The following is an 18,013-nucleotide window of genomic DNA, read 5'->3' as shown; positions in this document are numbered from 1 at the left end:
AGGACAATGAGAACCCTGGTTCAGGTTTGCAGGACTGAGAGTTCTAGGTGGGGCCCAAGTTCAGACAGGTTCCAGTTCCTCCTCCTGCCTTCAGTCAGCTCAGTTAGGGAGCTGGGGTGGGATCGGTGCGGGTGGGACCCGGGGCTGAGTCTCTGCCCCTATTTCTTGCAAGAGTTAAGAGATGGCTCTACATCCGAGAGACTCCAACTTAAAACCCCAAACAAATAAGGCCTGGCCGGTACCCCCTCCCCCCAACAGGAGGGCACCACACAGAAGCTGCTCCAACCAGAAGCAGAAGCCCACTGGGGCCTCTACGGCACCACGGACACCCCACTGGCTTTCTGTTGGCCCCTCTAGGTCCTAGGAGGGGTGGTGGCCTGCAAGGTGCATGGCTGTGCCCTCTAGACGGCCAGCCTGTACAGGCACACTGGGCCCAGGCAGGGGTGTAGAGTAACAGAGCAGTGGGGTCCCAAGGGCAAGGAGTTGGAGTCAAGCAAGGCTGGAGCCGCAGCTGAGAAGCCCTGGAAGGGTCGAGGCCCAGGAGGCGGGATGGCCCTCTGCAACGGGTCCTGCTTCGGGGGAGACCGCACAATGACTGGAGCCCGGCATCGCTCGGCAGCCCGTGCCCCGGTGCCAGCAGCTGTGTGACATGGGCTCTAGCTGGTGACCCTGCTTCACTTTTCTGGGCACCGGTTTTCCCACGTGAAAAATGAGCCTGAGCCGGACGATCCTTGGGGTGGCCGGGAGCTGGTGCGCGTGCAGAAGGCCCGCGCGCGGTTACGCCCAGGACACGTTCGCTGAGATAATGACTGTTGTTGTTATTTTCATAAGCATCACTCTTTTTGATTCGGAATAGTCTATAAGCTTCCTTTCAGACGGCGCTACAGAGTAATGGGGAAGATCTGAGCTTAGAGCCCAGAAAGCCACATTTCCTGAATTTTTTATGCCCAGAATGAAAACTAGTGAGGAGAGGGTAATGATGAGTTGATCAGAAGCTGTGAGGGGTTTGGCCAGGTTTCGTGAGCCCGAGTGACCCAGGGCTGGCCCGCCCAGGATCCAAGAGGCACTGACCTCAGAGCTGTCAGGAGAATGCAGACGGGTGACCGGCTCTTCCGGGCCCATCTTCGCGGGGATGATCTTTGGGGTGAAGCATCTTTATCTGGGGCAGCAAGGGTTAATGCAGGGCTGGGAGAGGCCAGGCAGCACGGAGCACTCCCTGTTTATTAATAAGCTATTTATCACCAGCTTTGCTTTTAATGCCATTTGGGTTTAATGTCGTTAATGAAATATAAATACCCATGCTAACGATGTCGGTCAGAGGCAGCCATGGGCAGCAGACGGCTTGCAAAACAGGGCCAAACCGCGGGGCACGCTGGGGAAGAGGCCGAGAGCTCGGGAAGCGGAAGAGGTTCCCCCCGGGCTCGGCAGCCCTAGCCCCCTTCTGCTCCCACCACAAGACTCCCCGGCTGGCTGTGCCGGGAAAGGCTCGGGGGAGGGCAGCCTGGGGCTGGGGGAGAAGAGGCCTCCCTACACGGGATGCCGTTAACTCCCAGGGAACACAGCGGGAGCCAGAGCTCGCACCGCAGGGGCAGTGCCCACCTGGCATCAGGCCCCTTGGCTGCAGGAGGCTGGACTACCACGAGCTGGCAGCAGGCCCCTCTCGCCGCCCTGACTTCTCTGACCCCTGGGAATGGAGCCCGGGTGACAAAGGTCATGAGAGGGAGCAGTAAGGATGCCATCACGTTTGCCAATAAAGACCCCCTCCCCACCCCTGGAATGACACCCCAGGCAGCCTAGTCCCAGCGGGTGGCACACCCTCCCTGAGAAGCTGGCAAGGGGCTCCTTGGCGGCCTCCAGGGTAGCTCAGAGAGGTGGGCAGACGGGTATTTCCGGTCAGTGCTCCGAGGCCTCACGACATGGAGGTGGCCCTGCAGGGCAGCCTGTTGTCCCTGACCTCGTGCCTGGCCTGGCCCCCTCGCACACAGGGAGCCATCCCCCCGGCCTCTCCCTGGGCTCAGAGCAGATGCCCTTAGCGGATGACCACCTAACCCAGATGACCCCAGGAACTTCAGGCCTCAGCCTCAGGAGACGCCACGGACTGTTCCCAGATGACAGCCTCACCTGGCGGAAGTGGCCCTGGGACTTGCTCCCCAGCCCGGGGACCACAGTGTCTTTGGAGGGAACTTGGACTCCACTCAGCCACGGGCCACCTTGGCCCAAACAGAGGTTGGAGGCTTTGGCAGGTGGCTGACCTTCGCTCCATCCTCCTCTCCCAGTACCGTGGTGAGGGGGTCGCTGTGCCGCAGCCCCACCCTGCTTGCCAAGCCCCCAAGCAGCCCCACAAGGGCGCTGCCTCTTCCAGAGGGAGCTCCAGGCTGTTCCAGGGAGGGAGTCCCACAGCCTCTGGCCCTAGGTGCTCAGGGTTGCCTGAGAAAACGCAGGACCACTGGCAAACTCTGAATTTCAGATAAACGGCGAATACTTTTTTTAGTGTAAGTATGTCCAAAACATGGAACATGGAACATACTTACAACGAAAATGATTTGCCGTTTGTCTGAAACTCAAATGTCACCGGGCATCCTGTATTTTTATTTGCTAAATCTGGCAATGCTCTCCCACTCCTCAGCAGGTAGCTCCTGGACGGTGGGGACAGTTTCTGGAAGGGGCAGCAAGGGAGAGCGGAGATCCTCGCCGTCTCAGGACAGCAGCCTCCTCTCAAGGGACCCTGTTCAGAATTGTCCTCACCTGCCCTCTCCCCTCACTGGTCACTACTTCACTGCCCAACACCATGGCTCACCTGCGGGGGTCCCCTCTCCCCGCACCCCCCAAAGTCACCTCCATGTCCCCAAGGAGTACAGGACTCATTTGCTGGGGCTTGGTGGAGCTCGGCTCAGCGGCTAATCCCCTGGGTGGCTCCTGTCAGATTATTAATTAGCTAAAGCAGATCGGTCCTGGAACAACATGCGCTCGGACTTCAGATAAAGCAGGCCAGGGAAGCCGGGCCGGGGGCAGCTTAAAGCGACAAGACCCCGTTTCTGAACTGCTCCCCAAGGTGGGGCTGTGCCGGCCAGCAGGGCTGGGGCAGGGCGACTGCTGACAGCCCCTCTGCGCTCCTCACGCCCGCTCAGGAGAGCACCTCGGAGGGGGCTCGGGGGTTCGTGCAGACGCACCCGGACAGGGGCGCAGGCGGCCCGTGAGAGCAGGAGCTAGCCACAGTGGTCCTTGCTTTTTAATAAAGAGCTTGTGCCTAAGCAGATCACGTCACTCAGAATTCTTCAAAAAGCTTCTTATTCCACTCGGGGCAAAAGCCTGAGCTCTCACGACGGCTCCAAGGCCTGCAGGATCTGGGGGCCCCGCCACCCGACCCCCTTGAGCTCACACGACATCTCCCCAACTCCAGCCACACCAGCCTCCCTGCTGTCCTCCAACGTGCCAGGGGCGCTCTCGCCTCTGGGAGCTCACACTTGCTGCTCCCCAACAGGAATCCTCTTCTCCCGGATATTAATCAGGGTGGCTCGCTCCCTCACTTCCTTCTGTCCTTACCCACATGTCACCGTCCCAGGGACGCCCTCCCCAGACGCCACACCTAAGCGGACAAGCCATCCACCGCCACACACACTCCCTATTCTATTCTATTCCCCAAACGTGCTTCAATTTTCTCCCCGACACACGTCCCATCCAACATCTACTTTATTTCTTTATCTCATTTATCATTTGCCTGCCTCCACGAAAATGCTAATGCCACAAGCACAGGAATTCTTACCTTGTTGGTTCACTGCTGCAGTTCCAACCCGGTTCGTAGTGTCACCAAGCATCAGTAATGCTTGACAAACAGACGAAAACGAAAAATGAATGACCGGAGGTTAGAGGTCAGGATCTGGACCACCACCTCTTCTGGCTCTGGGTCCCATGTGGCTGAGCCCTGGTCGACCTCAGTGGGCTCCCCAGACACCCATCTTTCCCCCACAACCCTATTCGAGCCCGCCCTTCCCTGGCTCTGCAGCACACCAAGTGTTACTTGTATCCCGGTCCTAGCATCCCCTAGATGCATTTCCACGTTCCGGGCCTCCCAAGGATGTCCTAGAGGACCCATCTCCTCGCCACCCCAACCCTGCCCTACCAGCTGGGACTGCTACTCTCTCTGTCCGGGAAACAGCACGGGGTGGGACGACGGTGACGAGGGAGGAACACCAGGGCTCCCAGCTGCTGCCAGGGCCCAGCTCTGCTGCCGGCAAACTCCTGGGCTTGGATTGTTTTGACTTGAGTCGGTGAAGCTGAAATATTGAGTCACAACGGCCCTAAACTTCATTACCAGCTCTCAACACAGATTACTAAGGGAAAAAAGTTACTTTTAATTGCTTTTCCCGATTAGCATTTCTGGAGAAAATACTAGTGATTAATTACACCTTCCCTCCCTTCAATCGCCCAGGGCCACAGGGGTCCCAAGCCCAGGCTATCAGAAGAAGGCTCAGGGTCAGAAAAGGCTCCTGCTCCTGAAGGGCCAAGAAACCAAACTAAACTGGGTGCTGAGCGGAAGGTGGGGACCATCCCCGAGGCTGATTTAACAGAGAACCAGCAGCTGGCGGTATGGGGAGGCCTGGGGGGTGGGGGGGCGGCCTCATGCCTCAGCGTGGTGTCCTCTGGGCTGAAGGACCTTCTCCCGGACCACGACTATACCTGGGTGGATTCTAGAATCAGAGAGGCCAGGGAAACTGGGAGAAGACAGAGCGGGGGCACCTGAAGATCTGCAAGAGAAGACGACGCGTTCCCAGCCACTGGGACTCCCCTCGTGTGCAAAGCCTGCCGTCGCTTCTCCGACTCCGGCATGTTCTCCCTGCGGAGGCACCAAGGTCACAGGACGGAGGCAGCGCAGAGCGCTTCTCCCCTCGTCCACGAGACGTTAACCCTCCCAGAGCCATGGGCCGCTGTCCCCTTTGGGGTGAGCGCATCACCCCGGGTAGCTCCAGGCGGGCAGGCGCTGCCAGCCTTGCCCAATCCCTCACCCCTTGGGTCTGCGCCTGGTGGAACCCAGAGGCTTCCAATGCTGCTAGGAAGGCGGGAGGCTCAAGGGGGAACTGGGGAAGGAGGCCCAAGGCAGGGATGTCGGCAACACCAGGCAGAATCCTCACACAGATTAGAAGCCAGAAGGATCAGTAACACTTCCCACACCATCTCCCCATCACGTCTCTGGCCAGCACAAAGTGGCTGAGAACTTGGAGTCCACTGATCCAGGGTGTCACCTGGCGGGGGTGGGTGGAGGACAAGGGCCCCCGCTCCCCTCCACCAGCACCTCCCTCTCCAGATCCCGCCCCTCCACGCCTCCACCCCAGCTGCAGCCTCTGGAGCAGCCAGCCCCGCACCAGATCAAAGCCCTGGAGGACGGAGTTGGAACTGTCCAGTCCAGTTAGGAGTGAAGGCCATGGATCTAGTGCAGGCCACGGAGGCAGAAAGCAGAAGAGCCTCCCACGCATGCACGGACACACACGCCTGCCCACCCAGACGTCCCCTCCCCCAGGGCTCAGGCCAGTGTTTTGATGCCGGCAGACACACCCAGGAAGACTGGCTGACACCCCCTTGGAGCCAGAGGCACCAGCTGCGCGCCTGGGACATCCCCATCACCCCCCGCACGACGTCATGGCCAGCCCGCCCTTCTGCTCCCTCCTGTCACTCCCCCTGGAGGTCAGGCCTCCAGAGTTTTCCTGGAGGGCTGAGCTGGCCCATACTGCTGCAAATATGTTGTCAGCATGGGCGAGTCCTCACTGGGGCCTCCGCAGCCGGCCATGACAGCTTCACACGCACTCCAGCCAGGCTCTGGCTGCCGTCTGGGCTACGCAGCGCCCACTCAGGGGGGTCGGGGATGGCTTGGCTGTTACAGCATCACTGCTGGGACTGCCTGCCTTGTCCTGGCCCAAGGAGACGATACCAGGACCCAGGAGAGTGGAGCCTCAGCTCAGGATCCCTGGAAGAAGGGAGAGCGGCCTAGGTCAAGTCTGATGAGTTGCGTACGGCAATTCACACTGTGAACCGTGGAAAGACTTTCCGTGTGGAAAGACGGCCAGGATCCCTGCCCGTGAGCTGGGGCTGGAGACTGTGCTGGCCGTCTGGAAGCGAGGGGGTCTTAGACAAACCCATTTTTCAGCTCTCAAAGCTGATCAGCTGAGGTTCTGTGCATCCAGGCACAGAGATCACATTTAAAGCCACAGTGAGAGGAACTATACGAACTTCTATACCCAGCACAGAACCCGTGGAGCAAAGGCACAAAACAGGCTTCAGTGCAGCATCTTAGGGCCAAAAGGACAGTGAACTGGAAAGTCCCTGCTGAAATCGGTGCTAGATACAAGCAGGCCTTGGGCCTTCCCTCCACATGGTGCTGACCCAGGGGTGCCTAATGCACTCCAGCAAGCTTTCTTAGCAACCAGCACAGTGCCCAGGCCGGTGCTTCTCCCCTTGGCACTGTCAGGTGAGAGAGAGGAGACGCGGGGCCAGGCATCGGGGGCCTGGAATGCCAGAGTCACCCTGGGGTCTTGTCTCTTCTTCCCCCATTCAATCCATCAGCAAGACCACTTTACTCTCTCTTTAAACACACATGGCCCCTGCCCCCTTCTCCCCATTTCCCCCTTCTGTCTCAGCCACTTTTACTGATGTCAAACGGAGGAAAGGAACAACAACAACAAAAACCTGTCTGTGGGACATTCCCAGGGTGAAGAGAAAGGTTCCACTTGGTTCCTAAAATCACCAAAAGCCCCATCCCAGAATTTAACCCGGGGGCTGAACTCAGACTCTCACTCAGGCGCCTGCCTCCTCGTTTCTGCCCGTGCTGCCGCCAATCCGTTCTCCCCACGGCAGCCCCAGCCATCTTTTTAAAACAAAATCAGATCACTTCACCTCCCTGCTTGAAACCCTCCAGCAGTTGCCTGTCACCCAAAGAATAAAGTCCCAACTTCCCCTGGCACATCACGTCCTACCTACCCCAGCCCCACCCCATCCACCTCCCAGCACTGGGGCCTCTCTCTGTCCCCTGAGCTCCCTGAGCTCTCGGCCTCAGCTCCTCCAGACTAGCTCTCCCCTGCTGAAATATTCCACTGCTCTTCGGATGGCTGTCCACTTCCTATCCTTCCATCTCAGCTAACTGTCACCTCCTCAAAGGAGCCTCCTCTGACTGCCCAGTCATGTCCCACCAGCTCATCCATTTCCATTCCGCACTAATGATTTCCTTGTTGCTTTCTGGGGTTTGTTTGTTGTCCACTTACCCAACCAGAACTCCATGAGAGCTGGTCGTCTTATCACTCTGTCCCTAGTGATCGGAAGACACCAGGCCCTCCGTAAGTGTTGAATAAACATAACCAGATCTTCTGTGGCGTAGCCAGCAGTGGGGAGAATCTGAGTCAGGCAGGAGCAGGCCTGCAGACCAGGCCTGAGCACAGACTTGCCCCAAGCCCACACTCTGGTGTGGTGAGGCAGGCCACCTCTGAGACTACGGGTCACCCCTGCCACACAGGACCCTAGCCTGTGACCAAAGGGCCGGGTGAGTGAGAAGGGGCTCGGCCATGACATTCCCACTTGGAGCCCTCTGAGTTCCCAAGCTTCATTATCAAGCCCGAGGCGGCCGGTGCCAGGATGCGGGAGTCCCAGAGGACTCGTGGAGCCCATGCCCCATGCTGGGTGCAAATCCCAGCTGGCACAGCCCCTGGGAGTCAACAGTGAGTGGAAACTTCAGAAAGGGAAAAACGAATGGGCATGTTTTGCCGAGGGAATGAAGAAAACAAGAAGCCTGCCACTGAGGACAGAACCGGCAAACACTGCCCCCTGGAAAGGGGCTCCACAGGCACTCTGGCAACCTGCTCGCACACAGGGTACAGGGGGCCGGGGAGACCATCCGGAGGCTCAAAGGCGCGTGGGCTTGCCATCCCAAGACCCGTGATCGTCAAGGAAGTAGAGTCGAGCAAGAAGAGCCCAGGAAGGAGCAGAGAAGCACAGGTGCCGGTGCTGACCCGGCCAGAGGGCTGCACAACCAACAGTCTACATGGCCCCATCGCCATCCGGGGACAACAGCCGTACATCTTAAATGCGGATGGACCAATTCTTGGAGGGTGATCGCTTTCTGGGCACCAGGAAGAAGAGTCTCAGACACAAGGTTGCTCCACCACAACAACCAAAGGCCCCACGTTTACATCTGATTTACAAATCTCTAGGCCTTATGCAGGGCTTCTGCTAGTTCCGAGGTGGCATGGCCCCAAATGACCAGACCTGCAGCTCTGGGGACCACTCAAAGCCCAGTGGGCACCAAGGCACCCATCTCTACAAGTGCTTCCTCCTTGCAAGTTCAAAGTCCAGAGTTGCAGCACTTGGCCACTGGAGGGAGGGGCAGGACACGTCTTCCCTCGGCGCCCATGGGAGGGAGAGCACAGGTGTGTGAGCCAGGGCTGCGGACTCCAGCCTGGCACACGCAAAACAAGCAGCCCCCCGCCCTGCCCTCCCAGCCACGCTCTAGACCCTCAGCCTCAGCCCCCACCCTAAGACGCTGTCCGTCAACTTTACCAACGCCCAACCCCTCTGGGCTGGTTCCCTCCAGATCTTAAGAGAACGTTGACTAATGATCAATACGTGGTAAGTCACCTGCTGTGTGTCAACCCTCCACCCCAAGAACTGCCAAGTTTGACACCTGCAGGTAAATATCTGACAGTACCAGCCCTATAGACCACCCCCGACCCCGCAGGCGTTAAGTACTTGCCTTAAGCAAGGGCTACTTCTGAGCCGGGGTCAAAAGATACCTGTGGCCTCTTCTCTAAGGAGGGTCCTGCCTGGGCTGGCGGGCCACCAGGAGAGCCCCAACAAGTCATGGATGAGCTCACGGCAGAGCAGGAGCCGCTGGACACACAGACAGGCTAGACTTACCGTTCCCAGAGGTGCTGTTCAGAAATGACCTGACACGTAGCTCCAGGAGCAGCGTCTGCCAGGGCACAGGCCTCACCCGGAGTACCTGGCACGCTGCTGGCACCATTCAATGTCATACAATGGTAATGCTGGGAGGATTCTTCAGGGTCAGTTATTCCAACCTCTTTCTTTTACAGGTGGGGAAACAGAGGTCCAGAGGGGAAAAAGCAGTGAGTCGACAGCAGAGCCAGGGCCAAAATGCAGATATCCTGTTCCTAGGCCCCAGCTCTTTTCTCGAACTTGCAAATTCTCACTTTCACTTGGGGTAGCTAAGCCACCACCGCTGAGAAAGGCCTATGCAGTCCCTCCCCTAAGAAGGAAGCCCTGACCCGGTCAATCACAGTTCCCACCCACGTCTCCCAGTGGCATCTTGGGAGTGGGGAGCAGCTACCTTTGCATCCCAAGAAGCCGGGGTCCGAAGTCCATTCCAACACACACCACAAGAGTTGCACGACCCCCTTCTACAGGACGGGTTGACGCCGTAACAGCGGGAAAGGCAGGTGGGCCGGAGAGGGTCTTTGCCTTCACTCAGAGAGGTCTGTTTACCTACCAAAAGGAGAAGGGAAAACAGATTATTAGGCTACAGCTGAGACCCACAAAGCTACTCAGAGAGAAGGACAATGGAGGGTAAGGTTCGGACACCTTGCCCGGCGACAGGCCAGCGAGGTAAGAGAGTCTTGGACCTTGCCTACCAATCTGCAGGTGGCGTTGCCGTGGTAAGTGCCATGCCTGACTCTACAACAAATGCACCCTTTGCACAATTATTAGCCAACTGCTATGCAGTCATCGCACCTAATAAAAGAATCAAACAGGTAGAAACAAAAATAGGCCAATCAGGTGCCACACCAGGTAACAACAGTGATCACACCCTAGATTTGGCACCTGAGGTGAAAGGTCAGCCTGACGATGAATCAGGCTGACACTGGAAACCAGATCAGACGCACGCAAACAAACTAACCCTTGGCCTCCCCGACCTCCTGCTCCCTCCAGACTTTCCCTCCACCAGCTCCCAGCTGCTCCCATGACCCCCGGATGGCCTTATGGGAGTCTCTAAAAATGGAATCAACAGGTGTCCCTGCAGCTACCAGGATGGTGATTTTGGCTACTTCTCTTTCTTTCCCCCTCCCCACTCTGGTGCTGTGCCCTTACATCTCATAAAAAAAGAAAAGAGGGTGAGATTCCACTGTGATAGGTGTTGAGCCAAAAAAATGTGGCCAAAGAAAGTTGGTGCCCTGCTACCGGCAACCTTTGTGTCAATTTAAGCAAATATTGTGGTGTTTCCATGGTGATTCCTGTTTTGAATATCCACTACACTCACTTTTTAAAGGGCTTTTCCTGTTTGCGTTTCAACTTCAAACCTGTAAATATTTTCAGCCTTTTTAGAAAAATTAGCCCACGTGCGTGCAAACACAGACACACCGCCACCAACCTCGGCCTGGAGTCCCAGCCTCACGGATGTGTGAGTGGGGTGCAGAAACTCCGAGGGCACTGTCCATCTGCTCTCACACCCACCCTGCCTACAAGGCTGCCATGAGGGAAGGTGGCGGCTGAAACGCCAGTCCTTTCCTTGCCCCTCTGCCGGGGCACTGCAGTACCCACAGGGCCTGGCCTGTGCATTCCCAAAGCCCGCGAGTGGGCTCGGCCCTGATTCCACAGTGTGGCACGGTATGGGCAGCTGCCTGGCAGGTTCTCCCACTTGGCCCAGCCCCTGGATCCCCTGGGGCCTCCCTGGAGTGCACGAACCCCTCCCCTCTTGCCTCCCAAGGTCGGGCCATGAGTAGAAGGGGTAGTTGGTGCTTCGAAGGCTAGAGCTTCCAGCATCAGCTCCACCCTACCTCCACTCTGGGCAGTGCCACCGAGACCAGCTCCCTGGGAGAAGCGTCGGGGAGGGCTTGGAGCAGCCCAGGTCCCACCCCACCCTTCAGCACCATACAGGGTTAACAGCGGGTTTCCTGGTTTCCATGGATTCCCGCCAGGCCCCTAATGTGAGTTTCGTGTGATTTGGGGGAAGTGGATTTCCTTTGTTTTCCAGTTTGGGAATATTTTTTTCTTTAAAAAAGAGGAAAAAACACTTTAATGGGAACTTCAGGGCCACTGGGAGACTCATTCCTCTGGGCTCTGACACTCCCCTGACTGTTGGTCCAGAATCCCCAAAGCCCGGGGCAGGCCTCCCCCACCGACCAAACATCTCTGAACTGGAGGAAGGGGTGATCACCTACAGATCCCCACCCCCAGAACACATTTCTGCTGGGGGCGGGGTGCTCCACTCCCACATCCCACCAGAATGACCGCTACCCTACCTGACAGCCAGCTGCTTACACAGTCGGCTATCTCTCCTCCCCTTCCAGGCACACACGTTGCCCCAGACAAAAGGCAAAGACCTGGAAAGACCAGAGTCTGACCACACATAAATGGTGAACGTGAATGATACCAGGGCCTTACGTCCTGGTTCAGAAGGGGGTTCCAGTTACAGGGGAAGAGGGTCTTCCAGACCCTGGTGGGGCCCTTGTCCGGCCTCCGCCAGCTGACGAGGGGCCTGCCCAAGGCAGAGGGACCTTCTCAGCTTTGGCATCAAGGACAACTGAATAAAGGGTGTGGCCAGGCCTCCTCCTCCTCCTCCTCCGTCCTCCTAACTCCTGCTATCCTCCAGCCCTGCCAGGGTGCGGCCTTGCTCCAGGACTGTCCCCAACCAAGCAGCCTGACCCAGTTACCATACCAGGGCGCAGGCCACAGGCCTGCGTGGACAGGCCCTGTCCACGACAGGCCCTCCCACAGCACAGGCCCCAGGGCCACGGCAGCAGCAAGAGTCCTGGTCAGTAGGTGCACAGCCCAATCCAGGACTGTCCCCAACCAAGCAGCCTGACCCAGTTACCAAACCAGGGCGCAGGCCACAGGCCTGCGTGGACAGGCCCTGTCCACGACAGGCCCTCCCACAGCACAGGCCCCGTCCACGACAGGCCCTCCCACAGCACAGGCCCCAGGGCCACGGCAGCAGCAAGAGTCCTGGTCAGTAGGTGCACAGCCCAAAGGCCGGAGCTCTGGCCAGCAGCTCCGGGGTGAAGGGGTGAGAAACCAGGTGCAGGCACGGAAGTAACACTGGGCCAAGAATCCGAAGATAGGGGTCTGAGTCCCAGTTCTGTCTCTTAAGTCACTGCAGGCCCTGGGACAAGCCATGTACTCTCCCCAGGGCCCATCTCCTCGCCCATCCAGTGGAGATAACACCTTCTTCCCTCCCGCCTAGCCGACACGGGGGATCAACAAGAGACGTGAAAGGCGCTAAGAGTGCTCCAGAAACACTCTCGACTAGCAGCACCCTCTTCTTCCAAGTCTCTTCAAGGTAACCTTCCCGAATCTACCCCAAGCAGGCCCATATGCCCCTCCACGCTGCTCCTCACGCAGCCTTCCCTGTGGCATTTAAATCCATACTGGACTAAAGTCATTTGTTCACAGGTCTGTCTCCACCATTGATTTTTAACTCCTCAAGGGCAGAGACCAGGTCTTAATTATCGTTGCGTCCCCGGCATTTAGCACAACAGCTGGCCCACGGTGTGCAGCGTAAGTGCTCGTGAAACTGAACTAGTCCCTGATTTCATGTCAGAATCAGATGGGCCTGGCTCAGCTTCATCTCTCTCCTCTGACAGAAAACTTCATCACCTATTTTCATGCTCCCTTCTGTTTCGTTTCCCTAAGCCCCAACCTGTGTCCTGGGCTCTCCCGACTCCTCCATCAACACCATGAATTAATAACTTTCAGGTTCAAGGAGACCGCCTGGTTACTTGACCCTTCTCCAGCTGATTCCAGTAAGAATTGACTGAGCACCTACTATGTGCCAGGGAACATGCTGGGAGTGGAGGGCACACCGTCTGCCAATAGGCCTATGTGAGAAGTAATGATATTCTTTTTCTGGACGCCTTCGGTTCTCCAAGCAGCACGCTGAGCGCTGTATGATCTCATTGAAGCTTTACAACACGAAGTAGGAAGGATTATGATCCCTGTGGCTAGATTAGGGAGGGCAGGCACAGAGATATGAAGGGACTTGCCAAAGGTCACACAACCCGCAAGTGCTGGACCCAGGCCTGGACTCGGGCTGACGGACTCCAAGGCCCACCTCACTTGAAAGTTCCTCTTGGTCCCCACCCATGACCTCAGCACCCACCCACACCTCATGCTGTTCTCCCTCCTGAATCTCAGTTCTCCTGACCTCCAAACTGGTCTCCATCAAATCCCCCAGAGCCACCCCAAAGCACTCCGAGATCACAAGCAGAGGGAAGGCAAAGGCCAGGCTTAGGCGCTTCCTTCCGGCTGGGCGGCAGGTTGGAGGGAGGTGAGGCCTACGGTGACGCACCTGGTGAGCAGGAGGAACCCCTGGATCCACCTGGTAAACAGGGTCCCAGCTGTGGGCGTGACCTCCTGGCGAAAGACGGGGCTGAGCCACCCAACGCTGTCACCTGATGGGATAAGGACAGGCAGCCAGTCGGCAGAGGGCCACTCTAAGTCCGGAGGCCCTGTGGGCTCGGGACAACTTCTATGTCTTCTCTCCAGATAAAGGGTAAGCTAAGGGGCTTTACCCGGGGGGGGGGGGGTTGGGTACACAGAGATTTCGGCTACCTCCCCCAAAGCGGTACCTCCTCCTGCAATGAACACCCGCCTCAGAGATGCAGGACTGAGAAGCAGGGCCACAAGATCCCCTGCTTTTCACTGGATGAATGTGCAATGTGGGGGGGGGTGGCACCCATCATCTCCCCAAAGGCAAGAAGACACTGGGGGGGTGGCAGGAAAAGATCTACATCCGAGAGGATAAAGGGGTGGCAGATCAGGCTGGGTGGGGAGAGGACAGAGCCCTAATGAGCAGATTTCATAAACCACCTGGAGTGAAAACAAAAGCGCAGACATGCACGTTGCCCAACTTCAGGGCTGTATGAAAAAGGGAAAAAAAAAAAAAAAACCAATAAAAAAATCCACATCTTAATACAAAAATCCTACATGATGTGTCGTGGCACGAAAGTGTTTTTCACTGCATTTTTCATCTGTGATCTCACACAGCCTACGATGGGTACGCCCAACGCAGCAGGTATTTGATGGTACACAAACAGGGCAAACGCATACACAACCAGAGCAAGGGCAGCAAATATTCAAATTGGTCCAAGCTGGCATCTCACGCCTTCAAGTGGCCTCTGGAGATGGCTACGGTGGCTCCGAGAATGGGCCCCTTTAGATTCCTGAGGGAGGAATAAATGGGGTAGGAACACAGCTCAAATGGAAAGAAATGTGGAGTTGTGAATTCTCAGAACTCCACCAGCGGAACTCCGGGCCGGCTGGTTATGTGGCTTTCTGCACTTACGGTGCTGTCCTGCTGCCGACAGCGGCCAGAGAGGGAATCCACACGCCAGAGGCCCCTCCTGTGTGTCACTCACCCCACAGTTACTGTCTGTCTCCTTTTTGCCCCACCCCTCCCCCTTTTTAATTGTTGGATGAGTTTACAGAGCTGTGTGCCAAAAACAATCAACTCTAGGGAACAGAGTTATACAAAAAAGGGTGTGTCACCAGAGGGAGACAGATATCCATGGAAACCACCACCTTTTCACAGTAGCCTAGGTAAAGCCAGGGGGAGGGGGGCAGTGTGGGCGTGGGGTCGTAAGCTCCACCCAGAACAGGGCCCCCCGAACTGCTGGGGTCACTGAGGAGCTGAGGGAGCCACGTCTAGTGCAGAGGGTCAGGAAGTGGGGTCAGCCAGACACCACCACCAGGGCAGGCTGCTGGAACTCAAGTGTGCACACACGTGCCACCCCACCAGATCACTGGGACAGCAGTGGCTTAGTGGTTTAGTGTACAAGCTTGGGGGCCAGGCTGCCAGGTATGAGCTGCCATTTGCAAGCTGTGTGACCCTGGGCAGACCACTTTAACCTCTCTGTGCCTCGGTCTCCCCACCAATAAAATGGAGATAATAATAGTCCCTCCTACATACGGTTATGAGGATAAAATAACGTATGATGTGTAGCATGCTGAGAAAAGTAACTGGCACATAGTACGTGCTGTAAGTACTTAATAAATAAAATCCATCAAAAGGGCTAAATGAGGAGAACGGGGGAAAGGTTTCCAGCCTCTGCCCCTGTAGAGGAGGAAAATAATAATAGTTCACATGTATTAAGTACTATGTACCAAGGACCTTAATACATTAATGCATGTAATCATCACAAGAATCTAATGAGACAGTTTATTATCCCAATTGGACAGTTGAGGAACTAAGACTCAGAGAGGGATGTGACCCACCCAAGGTCACACACACTGGGAAGTGATCTGAACCCAGGCCTGTCTGATACCTGCGCAACACGCTGCTTGGCAAGGAGAGGGAGAGGGAAGCGGGTGGGGAGGAAGCAACGGGGGGATGATGAGCTTCCAGGAGCTTCTCTCTCCAGACTGGACTTAGATGCACAGCAGCGCAACCCAGATGCGTTTTTCCCAAGCTTACAAAGGAAAACGAAAATCCTCCAAGCCAGTGACTGCCGATGGAAGGAACATGAAGTAGGGGAAAGCTGAGATGGCCAACAGGCTCAGGTATCCACATTCCTCGGGAGGTCCTGTCCCAGTCCTGACCCCAGGAGACAAAAGATGCTCTCTAGAATCAGGAGGCCCTTCAGGGGAAGCAGCAGAGTTTGGGGCCCACCTCCCATCACTGAAGGCCCCAAGCCTGGAAAAGGTCCTATTTCTGGGTCACAATCCTGTGAACAACCCAAGCGTCTGCCTTTTAAGAACGTAGGCAGATTCCTGGAGGGGATAGGGCACAGGCGAGGAGAGCCTAGGCCTCCCCTGTTGCAAGGCCGGGCCCACGGAGGCCCAAGAGGCCTGGGAGGCTGAGAGCTGCCGTCAGAGGCTGTCCACGCTGAGATGTCTGGTTCTCACCCTGCTCGGAGACAGAGGCCACACAGGCTTGGTGGCTCAGCCCTTTATGCCATCGACAACCCAAACTCATTCAGATATTTCCTCTCTCCCTTGCTTTTTTTAAAAAAATTTAATGTTCTCTATAATTCATCCGTCCCAGAAGATAATCGATAGAGCCCGTAATGAAAATCCGAGCCATATTTTATGATCCGCTGCAAGCAGAAAGGGCCACATCAGCAGGTCCGGTTTCGGCTCTCCCTATCTGTCTTGCCCACTGCCCCGGGGATTTCTTATCCAGCCGGCCCTGCCCACAGCCCCTCACCCAGAGCTCTGCCCTTGGCCACCCAGGAGGGTGTGGACCACCCAGCTGGAGGAGAGGCTTGGGCCACCATCCCGCTGTCACCCTGGCACCCCGACGCTCACGCCACGAACTCCAGTCACAGGATGGTCACCCACCATTCCAGGGTCTTTCTGGAGCTGCCCCCCACCTGGGACACTGGCACTCCCACCCTGGAATCTCACAACCCTCTTCAGTCAGGGCCCTTCCAGAAGCCTGAAGACCCTCACCAGGACCTGGAGGTCTGCGCAGGCCTCAGGGAGCAGGCCAGCCCCGACCATGGCATTTGCTCCCCACCAAGAAAGCCCACCCGCCCCTGGGGGGGTTCCCCGGGGGTGCTCCTAGGAACACCTGGGACCCTCGGGTCAGTGGAGGCGGATCACGATTGCTCATTATTACTACCTCGAGGACTTCCCTCCTCTCCCTGGTCTCTGCCCTGTGAGGTGAAAGGTGTGGATGAGCCAGCCTGAGGGGACACACGGGGGGCTGAGGGGGGCAGCCCCCTCCTGCTCTGACAGGGCCCACTGGCGGGAAACAGAGCCCCGCCCCTTGCCCTGGCACCACCACTGGGAGCCAATCAGCAGGTGAGGCCCTGCTCCTCCCAGAATGCCTTGCTGCCTGGCACCAATCAGAGAGTGGCACATCACCAGAGCTGGGAAGGGTGACCCCGAGGGCCCAATCAGAACCCAGAGGATGCTCCAACATCCCAGGAACAAAGACTGAAACCAATAAGAAGTGTGACTCAGCCATATCGTGGACCACTATGCAGCCATTAACAGACAGGTACAGAAAGCAGGAACTGGGGAGATAGAACTCATATGACTCTATCGTTTAGAATGCTGTCCAATAGAACTTTCGACGCTATCCACTACGGTAGCCACTGGCCGTGTGTGGCTATGGAGCACTCGAAATGCGGCAGGTGTGACTGTGGAGCTGAATTTTTAATTTTATTTAATTTTAGTTTAAGTTTAAATGGCCACATGTGCCTAGAGGCTACTGTATTGGACAGCACAGGTTTAGAGAGAGAATTTTCATCGATGTAAAAAAAAATTCTTAATAAAAAATTTAAAAGCCTATTATCCAAGGCAGTAGAACAATCGTTATTAACTACAATAACAGAAATAGTTAATGTTCAAGTATGCTGTGTGTCAGGCTCAGTGCTCAATATTTCATACGGATCATCACCCTGAATCCTCACCACCCTTCAAGACACATACGATCGTTATCCCCACTTTATAGATGAGGAAACTGAGGTTGAGCAATGTTAAGTAACTTACCCAGTGTCACAGCGCTGGGGGGGCAAAGCTGGGGCTCAAACCCAGATCACTCTGTTCACCTAACCTGTACTTTTAACTACACTACATGTTTAAAAATTATTTTCTTCACCTTTTTTGGTATTTTCCAAGGAGCCATGAGCATGACTTACAATCAGGAAAAACATGTCTTTTTAAAAAAGACCTTAAAAAGAGGCAAATCCTTTTTCCCCAGGAGGGAAGTTTATGAAGAGATTACTGGGGCCCCTGGCCAGCTGGGCCTCCAGCTTTTGATCAGAGAAAGGAAAAGGCAGTGTGGTCACAGGTCCCCTCTGTCCCTGACCCTCCTATTGCCCAGATACCCAGGCCCACAGACAATGCTGGGCCTAGGATCCTCCAGCAGCCAGGCTGCCAGTGGGATCCAGTTTCCTCCCAGCCCCACCCTGGAGTCAGTTCCTGACAGGTTTCTCAGCAGTTTTGCAATCATCACCCAAGTCTGCATCTTAAAGAAGGCAGCAGGCCATGGGGCTGTCTGCAAAAGGCAACACACACCATTCTTACCATGGACCACCCTTTCCCACTACCTTCTAGAACAGCCAGGAACTCGGCC

The 18,013-nt window shown here is 56.3% G+C and overlaps 1 protein-coding gene across 6 annotated transcripts in view; it reads right to left on the bottom strand.

The window, feature by feature from the left end:
• The window catches only part of CASZ1 (castor zinc finger 1), a 148,788-nt gene that overhangs the window by 105,881 nt on the left and 24,894 nt on the right, over positions 1 to 18,013 (bottom strand). For 3 of the 6 annotated variants that reach the window (XM_059057729.2, XM_067017647.1, XM_067017617.1), the window contains exon 2: positions 9,326 to 9,480. The gene's annotated coding sequence lies outside the window, so the exon portion shown is untranslated. Of the gene's footprint in view, positions 1 to 8,895; positions 9,063 to 9,325; positions 9,481 to 18,013 lie in introns of all 6 variants that reach the window. The other 3 variants (XM_067017601.1, XM_067017627.1, XM_067017611.1) reach the window with 2 other exon arrangements.

The sequence above is a fragment of the Kogia breviceps genome, chromosome 1, assembly GCF_026419965.1.
Source record: "Kogia breviceps isolate mKogBre1 chromosome 1, mKogBre1 haplotype 1, whole genome shotgun sequence".
Classification (NCBI taxonomy): domain Eukaryota; kingdom Metazoa; phylum Chordata; class Mammalia; order Artiodactyla; family Physeteridae; genus Kogia; species Kogia breviceps.
This window is presented reverse-complemented; position numbering and strand designations above follow the sequence as displayed.